The sequence below is a fragment of the Bombina bombina genome, chromosome 3, assembly GCF_027579735.1.
Source record: "Bombina bombina isolate aBomBom1 chromosome 3, aBomBom1.pri, whole genome shotgun sequence".
NCBI classification, from domain to species: domain Eukaryota; kingdom Metazoa; phylum Chordata; class Amphibia; order Anura; family Bombinatoridae; genus Bombina; species Bombina bombina.
The window spans coordinates 1,277,021,972-1,277,035,159 of record NC_069501.1 but is presented as its reverse complement, the minus strand read 5'-3'; the positions used below and the strand labels follow the sequence as shown (position 1 = coordinate 1,277,035,159).

Genomic DNA, 13,188 nt, shown 5'->3' with positions numbered 1-13,188 from the left:
ATCCCGCCGCTCCCCGACACCGCCACAACCTAAAGTTATTATTAACCCCTATCCCGCCACTCACCGACCCTGCCACAAACTAAATAAAGTTATTAACCTCTATCCCGCCGCTCCCGACCCTGTCGCAACATAAATAAATGTATTAACCCCTATCCTGCCGCTCCCCAACCCTGCCGCAACCTAAATAAACGTATTAACCCCTAAACCTCTGGCCTCCCACATCACTACCACTAACTAAATCTATTAACCCCTAAACAGTCAGCCCCCCACATTACCAAAAAATAAATTAAGCTATTAACCCCTAAACCTATCAACCCGCTAACTTTAAATTAAAATTACAACATCCCTATCTTCAAATAAATTTAAACTTACCTGTAGAATTAAAATAAACAATATTAAACTATTAATGAACCTACCCTAACTATTATCCTACAAATAAATTAAACTACCAATTAAATAAAATAAATTAAATATTAAAAAACCTAACCCTACTCAAATTAATTAAATATACAATTAAAAATTATTAAAAGTACTAAATTACAGAAAAAAAACAAACACTAAGTTACAAAAACAAACAAACACTAAATTACGAAAAATAAAAATCCACATTTTCAAAAATAAAAAAGAATTAAACCTAACCTAATAGCCCTTTTAAAATAAAAAAGCCCCCCCAAAATAAAAAAAACCCTAGCCTACAATAAACTACCAATGGCCCTTAAAAGGGCCTTTTGTGGGGCATTGCCCCAAAGAAATCAGTTCTTTTACCTGTAAAAGAAAATACAAACCCCCCCCAACAGTAAAACCCACCAACCAACCAACCCCCCCAAATAAAAAACCTATCTAAAATAACCTAAGCTCCCCATTGCCCTGAAAATGGCATTTGTATGGGCATTGCCCTTAAAATGGCATTTAGCTCTTTTACATGCCCAGACCCTAATCTAAAAATAAAACCCACCCAAAAAAACCTTAAATAAACCTAACACTAACCCCGATGATACACTTACAGTTATTGAAGTCCCGCTTGAAGGATCCATCCAGCCAGCAAGAAGTCTTCATCCAGGCGGCCAATAGAATGAGAGCAGCTCTAATCCTATTGGCTGATTGAAATCTTTCAGCCAATAGGAATGCAAGGGACGCCATTTTCATTTTGATAATGTGGTTTTTTATTTATGTGTATTTTTATTTTTTGTAATTTAGTGTTTGTTTTTTGTAACTGTTTTTTTTCTCTGTAATTTAGTACGTTTAATAGTGTTTAATTGTATATTTAATTAATTTGAGTAGGGTTAGGTTTTTTAATATGTAATTTATTTAATTTAATTTGTAGTTTAATTTAATTGTAGGATAATAGTTAGGGTAGGTTAATTAATAGTTTAATATAGTTTATTTTAATTCTACAGGTAAGTTTAAATTTATTTGAAGATAGGGAGGTTGTAATTATAATTTAAAGTTAGCGGGTTGTTAGGTTTAGAGGTTAATAGCTTAATTTATTTTTTGGCGATGTGGGGGGCTGACGGTTTAGGGGTTAATAGGTTTAGTTAGTGGTAGTGATGTGGGAGGCCAGAGGTTTAGAAGTTAATACATTTATTTAGTGGTGGCGGTGGCAGGGAGCGGCGGTATAGGGGGTTAATAACTTCATTTAGGTTGCAGCGATGTCGGGGTCAGCAGATTAGGGGTGTTTAGACTCAGGATTTATGTTAGGGTGTTAGGTGTAAACTTGTTTTCAACCATATAATCAATGGGAAATCTGGCAGCATCGAACATAAGCTTTCGCTGCTTTCAGACTCCCATTGATTTCTATGGCATCCGCGGTCTCCAGGGTGTCAGATTGAAAACCAAGTACGTTGGGCCCGGAATAGCCATGAGTGTACTTGTTAAAAGTTTGATAACTTGAAAAAAGTGTCAAATAGAGCCAAATTTGTATTCGGAACATCTGTAATGACGTAAGCATCGATCTGTGTCGGATTGAGACCGGCGGATCGTATGTTACGTCACAAATTTTAACATTTGCTGGTCTGTAGGCTTTGATAACTAGGTCGGATCAAGCTCACAACAATTACGCTGTGGAATTCTGGCGTATTTGCGGTTGACAGCTTGATAGATAGGCCCCTATGTATTGAGCTTTAGTTTACAAACACATATAAGATAAGGAAGCTAGTGTGTGTACATAAAGTGATACCTCCAACTCAATCTGTCCATAACTGAGCTGCTTCTTATTCCCCCATTTTTGAGACATCCAACACCTGACATTTCTCTGACGGTTGGAGACTCTAGTCTCAACACCTCACCCCAGGTCTGCTGTCTTGGAGTCACACTTGATTAACTCAGAACTCACATTCAACCCACATATACAAACGCTTACCAAATCCTGCCGGTCACACCTACGCAACATTTCCAGAATTCGTCCCTTCCTTACTCAAAAAACGACAAAAATACTTATTCATTCCCTCATCCTGTCACGCATTGATTATTGCAATCTACTCCTAAATGGCCTTCCAAAACACCGCCTCTCCTCCCTCCAATCTATTATGAATGCTTCTGCTAGACTCATCCACCTAAGTCGCCGATCTACATCAGCTGCTCCGCTCTGCCAGTCTCTACACTGGCTCCCCATACACTCCAGAATACAATTTAAAGTATTAACCCTAACTTACAAAGCAGTCAACAGCCTGACTCCCAACTATATTTCCTCTCTCATCCCCAGTCCCACCCTCTTTGATCAACCTCTGACCTACCTCTCTCCACTCCTGTTATCTATTCGTCCCACTCCCGCCTCCAAGACTTCTAACGTGCTTCTCCTGTCCTCTGGAACTCTCTACCCCGCTCCATCAGACTGTCTCCAACCTTGTATAGCTTCAGACGCTCCTTGAAAACCCACCTATTCAGAGAGGCTTAGCAGCTCTCCTCCATCCCTCATCCAAACCAAACTAATACATGAACTTCCTGACTCACTGCTGCAACTACAACCGATGTAACAAGCTACCCTCAACCTTATGTCTCTGCACCCTAAAACTAGAATGTGAGCTCTCCAGAGCAGGGCCCTCTTCCTCCTGTACTAGATTTGTCTAGTTTTGTTATGTTTTGTATTTTATCACAAATCTTTGTCATTGTATACCCCTATCATTGTACCCAGCGCTACGGAATTTTGTGGCACTATACAAATAAATGATAATAATAATAACATAATTAGATATGATATTACCTGAAACTCAACCCATTGTAAAAGGTTGTGGTTTAAAAGCACAAAACCAGCTATTTCATTTACACAAATAAACCTGAACATGCAATTTCTTATACATTTTATACTCAGCAGCTGGTATCATAAGTCATTGAAAATACATTAATATAAAAGCAATTTTACAGTGTACTGTCCCTTTAAATCTATGGTAGACATAAATTAACCCTCCTTCACTAAAATATAGTGTGACTAGTCTCTACTTTGAAAATTGGAACTTTCAAAAATGTGCTCAGAGTTATTGGATCCAAAATGGGCTTGTAAGTCCCTACTATTTTGTAACAATGAAAGGTTTGAAAATAATCACTGAATCTGTTTATGTCCTGGAATGTCAGTAGTGTAACATGCTGTGACCAATTTAAGAATATATTAAGGTGTACTGTGTCTTTATTTTGGGAAGGACTTTATTTGATATGTTGGGTGAGACCTCTCCACTACACACCCCTCTTTTGTTTTCAACTTAAAAGAAACGAAACTGATAGAACAAATATGCAACTGCTACATTTAGTACCAGCTCAGTAAACAAATATAAAATAATACATTTACTTCTAATACCAGCCCACTCCAGGAACCAGACTGTGCTGTATGATGTGGAACGTATTTTACTAAGTAGGTTACATGTGTAACAAGCAACACAGAGCTCATTCAGAGCCATGCTAATGCTTCATTCCGTGTGGGAAAACTGAGGTAATATTAATTTCATATTATCAATCTATCAATTACTAGCTAGGAGTTGAGAAAACACAATATCTTATCACATCGCTCTGTGATTAATATGACATGAATATGAGTGTTTTATGTGCATGAAACTATGTTTTTTTTATGTTTTACAGAGAAAAGGTATAACCAAATCATGTAAGCTCATCTGCCTAAATTAAGGCAACCCCCTAAGGTAAGTTTGATTCTAATATATTTAAATATGTAATGTAGTTAAAATTACATACTGGGGACAGTAGTATATGCATTATTATTACGTTTTGTATTAATATTTACAGTATGTCTTCCTATATGCTATTAGTTTTTCTATATATATATATCTTCCATAGTCTCGTTGATTGGAGTAGCTGTGTTAGTCCAGAGATTTATATATCAAAATAACAAGTATTCCATTGACCCCAATGCAATACTTATTTTGATTATTTTGTTATTTTGATAACACATATATATATATATAAAGTAGAAAAGGACGCACTCGCCGGGTCTTGCAAAATAGTATATTTAATACACAACAATATAGTAACGTTTCGGGGTAATTAGCCCATCCTCAGACCATATTACAAACATAAAAGAAGTGAAATATATAACCTTACCCTCCACCAAGTGTAAACTACGAGACCGGAAGTGACCATGGCGTTCTCCCTGCACCACTGCGCAGGTCCGGGGGTAGTCATGGCAACCGGTAGTAGCATTCCCTATTCAGTAACAGTGTTCACTCCGGAGCTAGCAGGCACGCCCATCTGCACTGTCAGTGGCAAAGGTTGCCCTGGGAACCGGGTGACGCTTCCTATGGAGACACGTAGTACATGTATTAGTAAGCATTCAAATAGAATCCTGTAAAAAAATAACGTAAACTATGGAAATACAAAACTGAATAGTACGTTATTATTAAAGACAATTACAAGCATTGTCCATTTATAGAATATGCGGCAGCTACTATATCTAAACCAGATATTTAACAGTGCCAATATAGATTTACGTTTAACCCTTTGGGTGTTAAGGTGTTAAGTATATATACGTATATATAATTGTGTGTATATGTATATCAGTGACATGCAGTGACGTCAGCGGCTGGTGAGGCAGTGGCTAGGATACACCTTCATTCTTTAGATATCCTTTGTTGAAGAACTAGCAATGCACATGGGTAAGCCAATCACATGAGGTATCTATGTGCAGCCACCAATCAGCAGCTACTGAGCATATTTAGATATGATTTTCAACAAAGGATATCAAAAGAATGAAGAAAATTAGATATTAGATGTAAATTGGAAAGTTATTTAAAATTGCATGCTCTTTCTAAATCATGAAAGAAAACATATGGGTTTCATGTCCCTTTAAATGGTGTCTTGGAAAACTGGTCAACTTAGTAAACATCTGATTTTAGTCTAAAGGATTGTAACAGAAACAATCGGAACAGCCAATAGAATGCGAGCTCAATCTGAATGGCTGATTGAATCAGCCAATCGGATTGAACTTGATTCTGATTGGCTGATTCCATCAGCCAATCAGAATTTTCCTACCTTAATTCCGATTGGCTGATAGAATCCTATCAGCCAATCGGAATTCGAGGGACGCCATCTTGGATGACGTCCCTTAAAGGAACCGTCATTCGTCGGGAAGTCGTCGTCGGAAGAAGATGGGTCCGCGGTGGATGTCTTCAAGATGGAGCCGGTCCTCATCGGATGAAGATAGAAGATGCCGCTTGGAAGAAGATGGTTGCCGGTCCGGATCTACTCTTCTTCCCGGATAGGATGAAGACTTTGGAGCCTCTTCTGGACTTCTTCAGCCGTCGGATGATGGATGTCTAGCCCCCGCTTGGGCTTAGATGAAGATATCGGAGCCTGGAACGGACGGTCATACCTGGCATGGTGAAGACAAGGTAGGAAGATCTTCAGGGGCTTAGTGTTAGGTTTATTTAAGGGGGGTTTGGGTTAGATTAGGGGTATGTGGGTGGTGGGTTGTAATGTTGGGGGGGGTATTGTATGTTTTTTTTTACAGAAAAAAGAGCTGAATTCTTTGGGGCATGCCCCGCAAAGGGCCCTGTTCAGGGCTGGTAAGGTAAAAGAGCTTTGAACTTTAGTAATTTAGAATAGGGTAGGGCATTTTTTATTTTGGTGGGCTTTGTTATTTTATTAGGGGGCTTAGAGTAGGTGTAATTAGTTTAAAATTGTTGTAATATTTTTCTTATGTTTGTAAATATTTTTTTATTTTTTGTAACTTAGTTCTTTTTTATTTTTTGTACTTTAGTTAGTTTATTTAATTGTATTTATTTGTAGATATTGTATTTAATTAATGTATTGATAGTGTAGTGTTAGGTTTAATTGTAGGTAATTGTAGGTATTTTATTTAATTAATTTATTGATAGTGTAGTGTTAGGTTTAATTGTAACTTAGGTTAGGATTTATTTTACAGGTAATTTTGTAATTATTTTAACTATTTTAACTATTAAATAGTTCTTAACTATTTAATAGCTATTGTACCTGGTTAAAATAAATACAGAGTTGCCTGTAAAATAAATATTAATCCTAAAATAGCTATAATATAATTATAATTTATATTGTAGCTATATTAGGATTTATTTTACAGGTAAGTATTTAGCTTTAAATAGGAATAATTTATTTAATAAGAGTTAATTTATTTCGTTAGATTTAAATTATATTTAATTTAGGGGGGTGTTAGTGTTAGGGTTAGACTTAGCTTTAGGGGTTAATCCATTTATTAGAATAGCGGCGAGATTCGGTCGGCAGATTAGGGGTTAATAATTGAAGTTAGGTGTCGGCGATGTTAGGGAGGGCAGATTAGGGGTTAATACTATTTATTATAGGGTTATTGAGGCGGGAGTGAGGCGGATTAGGGGTTAATAACTTTATTATAGTAGCGGTGAGATCTGCTCGGCAGATTAGGGGTTAATAAGTGTAGGTAGCTGGCGGCGACGTTGTGGGGGCAGATTAGGGGTTAATAAATATAATATAGGAGTCGGCGGTGTTAGGGGCAGCAGATTAGGGGTACATAGCTATAATGTAGCTGGCGGCGTGCGGACGGCAGATTAGGGGTTAATAAGTGTAGGTAGCTGGCGGCGACGTTGTGGGGGGCAGATTAGGGGTTAATAAATATAATACAGGGGTCGGCAGTGTTAGGGGCAGCAGATTAGGATAAGGATAACGTAGGTGGCGGTCGGCAGATTAGGGGTTAAAAAAATTTAATTGAGTGGCGGCGATGTGGGGGGACCTCGGTTTAGGGGTACATAGGTAGTTTATGGGTGTTAGTGTACTTTAGAGCACAGTAGTTAAGAGCTTTATGAACCGGCGTTAGCCCGGAAAGCTCTTAACTACTGACTTTTTTCTGCGGCTGGAGTTTTGGCGTTAGAATTCTAACGCTCACTTCAGCCACGACTCTAAATACCGGACGTAGAAAGATCCCATTGAAAAGATAGGATACGCAATTGACATAAGGGGATCTGCGGTATGGAAAAGTTGCGGCTGAAAAGTGAGCGTTAGAGACTTTTTTGACTGACTTCAAATACCGGCGGTAGCCTAAAACCAGCGTTAGGAGCCTCTAACGCTGGTTTTCACGGCTACCGCCAAACTCCAAATCTAGGCCGTAATCTAGGAGATAGTATACACTGTGCACAAATAAAACCGTTATAGGCAAATTTATCCTTTGCTGGTTCTGTAATGTATCTTCCTTAATGAAGACACAATATACCTCAAATAAAACACATAAAGAAAAGTTCCAAAGTGTAAATCTATTGGAAAAGCTATGTTTTGTGCTAGTTGTAATGGTGCTCAACTATGGTGGAGCCAAATTAGCTTTAAGGTAAGAGCTCACAAAGCAAGTACAGGTTTAACGGGGTTCCGCTTTATTAAAAGCAATTAAAAAGCATTACAAACACAACTCTGGGGTCTTGGTGCTCAAATCCTAAAGAGTCTGCCCCTCCTTGTGATGTAATGACGTAATCTTAGTTTCCAGTACAGTAGAAATAATGGCAGCACCCTTAATCATGTTGCATATACAGCATACTACTATCACACCTTAAATACCATAAATCCCACCCCTATACTTTACAACACCTGTGTCTCTCTAACAAGAAATTATTTACAACATAGTATTCCTACTCCACCTAGTGGTCAAATCAGTATACACACCATATCTTCACATATATATGCCGCTCAGGATATAGTTATTGCTATCACTACATTTGTTATTTATAGTCTTCATATTATTACTTTAACCCCTAACAGAAGATAAGACCATATGACCTTCCTTATTATTTAAGAACTACCAACCAACTGTTTTACAAAAATATAGCCAAATCAAAATCTTTATTCATCCCTATAGGGCTTCTAGCTTCCAATTCATAGATCCAATATAATTCATATTCTGCTAGATTACGAGTCTTGCGTTAGGGTTAACGCCCGCTGGTATTACGAGTCTTGAAATGACAGGCTCACCGCTGACTTTTTTGGCCAGACTTGGAAATACCGCAAATCCACTTACGTCAATTGCGTATCCTATATTTTCAATGGGACTTGCATAGCGCTGGTATTACGAGTCTGACCAAAAGTGAGCGGTAGACCCTCTCCTGTCAAGACTGGTACCGCATTTTAAAGTCAGTAGTTAAGAGTTTTACACTACAACGCTGTAGCATAAAACTCTTAACTAAAGTGCAAAAAGTACACTAACACCCATAAACTACCTATTAACCCCTAAACCGAGGCCCCCCCCACATCGCAAACACTAAAATAATATTTCTAACCCCTAATCTGTCGAACCAGACATCGCCACCACTATAATAAATATATTAACCCCTAAACTGCCGCACTCCCGCCTCGCAAACATTAGTTAAATATTATTAACCCCTAATCTGCCGGCCCCAACGTCGCCGCCACTATATTAAAGTTATTAACCCCTAAACCTAAGTCTAACCCTAAACCTAACACCACCTAACCTAAATATAATTAAAAGAAATTGAAGTAAAATTACTATAATTAACTAAATTATTCCTATTTAAAACTAAATACTTACCTGTAAAATAAAACCTAAGCTAGCTACAATATAACTAATAGTTACATTGTAGCTATCTTAGGGTTTATTTTTATTTTACAGGCAAGTTTGTATTTATTTTAACTAGGTACAATAGTTATTAAATAGTTATTAACTATTTAATAACTACCTAGCAAAAATAAATACAAAATTACCTGTAAAATAAAACCTAACCTAAGTTACAATTACACCTAACACTACACTATAATTAAATTAATTCCCTAAATTAAATACAATTAAATAAAATTATCTAAAGTACAAAAAAAACCCACTAAATTACAGAAAATAATAAACAAATTACAATATTTTTAAACTAATTACACCTAATCTAATCCCCCTAACAAAATAAAAAGGGGGGGGGGGGGGGGGGGGGGGGGGGGGGGGGGGGGGGGGGGGGGGGGGGGGGGGGGGGGGGGGGGGGGGGGGGAGAGGGAGAGGGGGAGAGGGGGAAAGAGAGAGAGGGGGGGAAAGAGAGAGAGGGGGGGGGAGAGAGGGGGGGGGGAGAGAGAGGGGGGGGGAGAGAGGGGGGGGGGAGAGAGAGGGGGGGGGGGGAGAGAGGGGGGGGGGGGAGAGGGGGGGGGAGAGAGAGGGGGGGAAGAGAGAGGGGGGGAGAGAGAGAGAGGCGGGGGAGAGAGAGAGAGAGGGGGGAAGAGAGAGAGAAGGGGGGAAGAGAGAGAGAAGGGGGGAAGAGAGAAGGGGGAAGATAGAGGGGGAGGAGAGAGCGCAAAAGAGATGGGGGAGAGACAGAGAGCGCAAAAGAGAGGGGGGAGATAGAGAGCGCAAAAGAGAGGGGGGAGAGAGAGAGCTCAAAAGAGAGGGGGAGAGACAGAGCAAAAGAGAGGGGGAGAGAGAGCAAAAAAGAGGGGGTGGGAGAGAGCGCAAGGGGTGGGACCGCTGTACTGCAAAAAATGGCCCGTCTGAACGGGCTTTAGTAGTATATAAAACATAAGTAAACAGTGAAGGCCTAATTTCAATAGACGTGTCATATAAGTATAGATTCCCCCTAAGGAAAACAATGGCCTCTCTTGGACCTGAACCTTTAACTACTATCAGTAGGGGAATTTAATAGGGGACAACTCCAATCGGCTGACCAAGCACTCGCAGTCATCCCCCGCATCAGCAAATCCACAGCAGGTAGAAGATCCTTCTCCCACATGGCAGTAAAGACATGGAACACTCTCCTGCTTCACCTCAGACAATCCACCTCCCTTACAAAGTTCAGAAAGGACCACAAAACCTGGCTCTTCGACTGAATGCCCATCTCCTCCCCCTCCCCCCTTTCTCCTATCCCCATCCCTTAGCACCTTGAGACCCTCACGGGTGATCAGTTTGCGCTCTATAAGTACCCGATAGATAGATAGATAGATAGATAGATAGATACCAGTGCTGGTATCTGCGTACCACTTACCCCAGAAACCTGCGGGGGGGGGGGGGGTTCGTGTGGCAGCCCTCACCACTCAGTTCTCTATCCACAAGTTAATAATGGCCTATAAAGCAGAAATCCTGTGTGGGGCGTACTTGGAGAACATAGGTCAGGGTGTCAAACATCTGCTTCTGAACTTCTGACTAAATGTGCAGGTAGTTGTAGCTTCCGAATACAAAAGTCATAGTGGGTAAATTCTCCTAGTTTTGTAGCCAAAAATACCTATATTAATGAAATATAATCAGGAGCTTCATACAGACACTTCCAGCCGCTCCAAGCATAGGCTCCGCCCCCCCAGTCATGAACGTTTTGTTAGTAGCCTTTCTTTTCAAGCAAGTGGGGGCCACCCTATTACCAATAGTAATACCCATTTTGTAGGCAAATCTACAACCTTTCCCTACTACATTCACTAAATCATCATCTGCCTTTAATAGAGAAGAAATTGAGAACAGAGAAAGGGACAACATTTTTTTAAATACAAGGAGAGCCTCTAGAAGAAACATGGAAGGATATGAAAAGATGACATTTCTCACAACATATAGCGAGCAGTTTGGACAAATATGTGAGATAATACAAAAACACTATTCACTAACACCCCTAACCATATTTTTGGGGTAATTTCTTAAAACCAATCTCTCTGTTAATTCATCTGCTTGTTTAGTGAACACCACCCTATCTGAGCTGTTCCTGAGTGTTCTAACAAATTGCCCCTTAGTTATGGCCTAAAAGACTCTATTGGGGTGACTGCTTTTTGCATGCAATATCGTATTCTTGGCTGTTGGTTTTCTTCTATCAATATATCCTCCTTTTTTGCTATGTACACCTGTTAGAGTGACATCTAGATAATTTATTTGATTTACTCTTAATTCAAAAGTAAAGGAGAGACCTATATTGTTAGTGTTTATGGCTTTAATGAACTCTTCAATTTCTCCCTTTTCCCCATCACAAATCAAGATCAGGTCATCAATGAACCTCTTATAGAAGGCAATACTGTTCTTAAATGTGTTTCTATCTCCATAGATGTGAGACTGCTCCGAACACCCCATAAAGAGGTTAGCGTAGGAGGGGTTGAATATATTATTATATATACCTGATTGTATCAATACTTTTTGTACTGTACCTAGTCCACTAGAATGAGTAATTGAGGTATATAAGCTAGAGACATCTAAACTAAACAAAATGCTCTATTGGTGCTACCACATTCTCTAACTTTCTCAGAAAGTCTTCTGTATCTTGTATATAAGAGCTCGACTCAATTAAGTATTTCCTCAGTACTTGATCTAAATATATATAAATATTACACAGGAGGGAACCAGTGCTAGACACAATTGGGCACCCAGGAAGTTTAAAAAGGTTTTTATGTACTTTAGGCAAAGTATATAATATCTTTGTCCTGGGATCTTTACATACTAAAAATAATTCCCTGTTTTTAGCAGTGGCGGAGGGGTGTATTAAGGGATAGGCCAACAGATTTTTAAGGGGCAGCAGAATTTTGAGTCCCTAGGGCCACTCTACTGAACTCAGGGCCGGGTGGCAAAATCAACCAATTACTAATGACCTAAATGGCTGGCCCGGCTATTGCTATCCTATGGGATTGTATGTGGGCCTATCATAACTACTGTTGTATTTTTTAAGTACTTTTAAAGGCCAGTTTGTATATTCATTACATATTTATCCAAGCAGATATTTTGCTTAAATAACTGTCCATCACCAAAGAAGATGTTTAAGGTTAAACAACTACCTACTGACAAACTATCATACAGTGAAGGATATTTTTTCTGATATAAACACTTTAATCATCTGACTTGCAAAATAATGTCTTAATATATATATATATATGTGTGTGTGTGACCAGAGTGAATGCAAGCCCTGGTGAACATCTACTTAAAAAGAATTTTTTTTTTTTTTTTTTTACACCCTGCCCCAAAAATATTATGTCTAAAAAAAGGCCTTAAATCTGGGGTGGGGGGTTGGGGGCAGCAGAATTTTGAGTGCCTAGGGCAGCACAAAACCTAAATACGCCCCTGGGCGGACCTAATGACCAGAGAACCAGGGTGCAAGATTTTATTTTGGGCCCCCCCATGACACAGCTGATGATACTGCAGTCCCCTCAAAGCATAACAAGTCATTTGTTAGAGAACACTCAATACAATACATTAAAGTAATAAAGCCTTTTAGCTATAGGTCTCCACAGTATAATGGTTTAGAAATATACTCAGTATTGTATATGGGTTCTTGTTTCAGGTGGTATTGAGGAAATCTGTATGGGGTTGAAGAAACAGTTAAATGTTCCTTAAAAATATTTAATAAAAAAAAAAAATCTGTAAAATCTGCAGAATCTGATGATGCTTTGCAAATATATTCTTTGTACAAGGTTATTTTCTAGCCCTGGTAAAAAATAAAAATAATTTCCTTTAGTGAGAGCAAACATATATTATATCAAAGCTAATACTAATATTTATATCAAGTATCTAGACACACATAATTGTTACCTTGGCCCTGAATATAGTCCAGCAGTCTGGGGATGTCCGTGATCCAAGCGCTAAGGCCTTAGCTCACGCAGAGAGCAACAGGAAAGAATCCAGTAATAGAGAAGGCAGTGGCAAGACAGTGACGTGCAGTGAGGTCAGAGGCTGGTGAGGCTCTGGCTATGATACAGCCGAAAAAACATACACATATACATTTTATTATATTATACACAAACACTCTCTCTCACACACACACACACACACACTCTCTCTCACACACTCTCTCTCACACTCACACACACACA

At 39.0% G+C, this 13,188-nt stretch overlaps 1 pseudogene; it reads left to right on the top strand.

The window, feature by feature from the left end:
• Positions 1-3,778: 3,778 nt before the first annotated feature.
• Positions 3,779-13,188, top strand: part of LOC128654736 (interferon-induced very large GTPase 1-like) — a 155,578-nt pseudogene continuing 146,168 nt past the window's right edge.